The sequence below is a fragment of the Molossus molossus genome, unplaced genomic scaffold (assembly GCF_014108415.1).
Source record: "Molossus molossus isolate mMolMol1 unplaced genomic scaffold, mMolMol1.p scaffold_m16_p_11, whole genome shotgun sequence".
Lineage (NCBI taxonomy): Eukaryota > Metazoa > Chordata > Mammalia > Chiroptera > Molossidae > Molossus > Molossus molossus.
The window spans coordinates 34768451-34772858 of NW_023425346.1; positions in this window are offsets into that span (position 1 = coordinate 34768451).

The window sequence follows — 4408 nt, forward strand, 5'->3', positions numbered from 1 at the left end:
ACACCAATGATGAATTCACAGAAAGAGAAACTAAGAAAACAATCCCATTTACCATTGTGGCAAAAAAATTAAGATACCTAGGAATAAACTTAACCAAGAAATAAAGGACCTATTCGCAGAAAACTACAGGACATTGAAAAAAGAAATAGAGGAAGATATAAAAAAGTGGAAGCACATACCCTGTTCATGGATTGGAAGAATTAACATCATTAAAATGTCCAAAATTATCCAAAGCAATCTATAGATTTAACGCAATCCCCATCAAAATACCAACGGCATACTTCACAGAATTAGAACAATTATTTCAAAAGTTCATATGGAACCAAAAAAGGCCTCGAATAGCCACAGCAATCTTGAAAAAGAAGAACAAAGTTGGAGGGATCACTTTACCAGATTTCAGGTTATACTACAAAGCCACTGTAATCAAAACAGCCTGGTACTGGCACAAGAACAGGCAAATAGACCAGTGGAACAGAACAGAGAACCCAGAAATGAACCCAAGGCAATATGCTCAATTAATATTTGACAAAGGTGGCAAGACCATACAGTGGAGTAAGGACAGCCTCTTTAATAAATGGTGTTGGGAAAATTGGACAGCTACATGCAGAAAAACGAAGCTAGACCATCAACTTACACCCTACACAAGAATAAACTCAAAATGGATAAAAGACATAAATGTGACTCATGAATCCATAAAAATCCTAGAAGAAACTGTAGGCAACAAAATTTCAGACATCATACGCAGCAGAATTTTCACTGATACATCACCTAAGGCAATAGAAACAAAGGAGAAAATGAACACATGGGACTACATCAAACTCAAAAGCTTCTGTCCAGCGAAAGATACAATCATCAAAACGGAAAGGCAACCCACTGTATGGGAGAGCATAATTGCCAATGATATATCAGATAAGGGGTTAATTTCCAATACATATAGAGTGCTCATACAACTCCACAAAAGGAAGACAAAGAACCAAATTAAAAAATGGGCAGAGGAACTAAATAGATACCTCTCCAAACAGGACATACAAATGGCTAAGAGACATATGAAGAAATGCTCATCATCACTAATCATCAGAGAGATGCAAATTAAAACAACAATGAGGTATCACCTCATACCTGTCAGAATGGCTGCCATCAACAAATCATCAAACAACAAGTGTTAGTGAGGGTGTGGAGAAAAGGGGACTCTAGTGCACTGCTGGTGGGAATGCAGACTGGTGCAGCCACTATGGAAAACCATATGGTGTTACCTCAAAAAATTAAAAATTGAACTTCCATTTGACCCAGTGATCCCACTTCTAGGAATATACCCTAAGAAGCCTGAAACACCAATCAGAAAGAATATATGTACCCCCATGTTTGTAGCAGCACTATTTACAATAACTAAGATCTGGAAACAGCCCAAGTGTCCATCAGTAGATGAATGGATAAAAAAGCGGTGGTACATATACACAATGGGGTACTATGCATCTGTAAGAAAGAATGATCTCTTATCCTTTGAGATGACATGGAGGGACCTGGAAAGTATCATCCTAAGTGAAACAAGCCAAACAGAGAAAGACAAGTATTATATGATCTCACTTACTTGTGGAATATATTGAACATAACATTATATTCTGAGGAATGGGATAGTCCCAGAGACGTGGAAGTGGGGTACAGACTGACAATCCCCAGAAGAGTGTGTAGGGGGAAGAGATAAACCACAGAACTTATAAGCATGTGTGCATGAACAGTGGCCATGGACAACAAAGCTGGTGACAGGGCAGGGAGGGAGAGGGAGCGGGGAATCAGTGGGGGTAAAAGGAGAAACATCTGTAACAAAAATAATTAATAAAAAAAAAAATCTCAAGTTCCCTATAAAATGTTCCAGCCTCCCCAACTCCACCAACCATTCTCCTGAAGTTGGTATATTCCAGGTGCTCCTGCACAATGAAAGCACATAAAGGCTTTTCCTAATGGTATGTGATGAGCCAAAGTGAAAATGAACATCTTACTCTAGAGAAAGCTGTAAATTAGATCAACCAAAAAAAAAAAAAAGCATCTCTGTAGTATGGTCTCCATAAAATCAGCTTCATGTCCCTCTCACATTTAGTACAGTGTCTGATATACAGTAAATGCTAAAGATATAACTGATAGTTTGATTAAAAATCTGTAGGTTTTTCTAGTTTCTAAGAGATTAGTCCAAACAATTTATTCTAGAATCCTATACCTACCACATCTGGTTCTTTTTTAGAAAAGATATACATATAACAGAAAAATACTAAAGAACTATGCCTGGCTAGTTTGGCTCAACAGTCAGGGTTGGCCCATGGACCAAAAGGTCACAGGTTCGATTCTGGTCAAGGGTGTGTACCTCATTTGTGGTTTGATCCCCAGCCCTGGTTGTGGTTATGGGGGAAGCAACCAATCGATGTGTCTTCCTCATGTTGATGTTTCTCTCTCTCTACCTGACTTCCTCCCTCCCACTCTATCTGAAAATAAATGAAAAAAAATATCCTTGGGTGAGGATTTAAAAACAAACAAACAAAAAAAACTATGCCTTAAATTTCTCTCATGTAAAAAAAAAAATCTAAAGTTAAGCAGTCTTGGCCTAGTATGTAGCTTACAAGTAGTATTAATGACCAGTCTTCTCCTTTTCTTCTCAATAAACTTTTAATGCATGATATCCATTCTCAAGTAACCTCCTGGTCCAAGATGACTGCTAGGGCTCCAGCCACCACATCTGCATTCCAATTAGCAGGAAAAAGGGGGAATGTAAACTTCCCAGAGTCCCCCAGAACATTTCGGCTTATATTTCATTGACCGAATCAACCACATTGTCACACTTAACTGCAAAGAATGTTGGAAAATGTAATCTTTAGACTTCCAGTCAAGATGGCGGCGTAGGTAAACGCAGTATCGCGTCCTCCCACAACCACATCAAAGTTACAACTAAACTACAGAACAACCATCATTCAAAACCGCCTGAAATCAAGCTGAATGGAAGTCCTACAACTACGGAATTAAAGCAGCAGCCACATCCAGACTGGTAGGAGGGGCGGAGGTGAGAGGGGCAGCAGCGGCGGGCGACAGGCTGGTCCCACACCCACGTGTGGCGGATAAAAATCAGGAGGCTCCCGCGGCTGGGAAGGTCCTTCCTGATGACTGAGGGGTCCCCTCCCACACCAGGTGCCCCGCTCAGGGTTCCAGTGCCAGGAAGAAAAGTCCCCATAACTTCTGGCTGGAAAAACCAGCGGGAACTGAGGCTCAGGGAGGCTGACGCGGCTGGAGCCCCAGGCAGCTCCTTAAAGGGCCCGCGCACGGACTTATCGGACTCTCTCCCTCTAAGCTTGGAGGGGAGGCACCTCGAGGGGCGCCAGAGTCATAGAGGGAAGAACTGAGCTGTTTGGCACTGGAACGAGGGCTGGAGAGGGGGCTTTCTCCGGGACAAACGTGCTGTAAGAGGCCTTTGTTCCTTTGGTGAGCCCTTCCCTGGGGCGGCAGACAGAAGCCATATCTGGGACTCCAGCAACCTGGCTCACACTGGTAGCCCCACCCTGCTGACTCCCTGAGGCCCCGCCCCATCCCGCCCCATCCAACTTTCAAGCCCACCCAAGCTGTTGCCACTTGCTTCACCATAGGATTGGCCTGTCTTGGATCCTGCTTCAGGTTTTTCCTAAATTCTTTCAAACGAGCAGCATCTGGTCTCAGTGAGCCCCATACCTCTCATTAAGTAATACACTGAAACAAACACAGGGAGGCAGCCAAAATGAGGAGACAAAGAAACAGGTCCCAAATGAAAGAACAGAACAAAACCCCAAGGAAAGAACTAAGCGAAATGGAGATAAGCAACCTAACAGATACTGAGTTCAAAATACTGCTTATAAGGATGCTCAATGAACTTAGTGAGAACCTCAGTGAACTTAGGGAGGGCCTCAAGAGCATAAAAAAGGACCAGTTAGAAATCATGGATACACAGTTAGAATTGAAGGAGGCATTAACTGAAATAAAGAATAATTTACACAGCTTCAATAGTAGAGTATGTAAATCCAAGGAGCAAACCATCGATTTGGAATATAAGGAAGCAAAAAATGCCCAATCAGAACAGCAAAAAGAAAAAAGAATCCAAAAAAATGAGGATAGTGTAAGGAGCCTCTGGGACAACTTCAAGCGTGCCAACATTCGCATCTTGGGGGTGCCAGAAGGAGAAGAGCGAGAATAAGAAATCGAAAACCTGTTTGAAACAACAATGGCAAAAAACTTTCCTAACTTGGTGAAGGAAACAGACATACAAGTCCAGGAAGCACAGAGAGTCCCAAACAAGATGAACCCCAAGAGGCCCACACCAAGATACATCATCATCAAAATGCAAAAGGTTCAAGACAAAGAGAGAATCTTAAAAGCACCAAGAGAAAGGCAGCTAGTT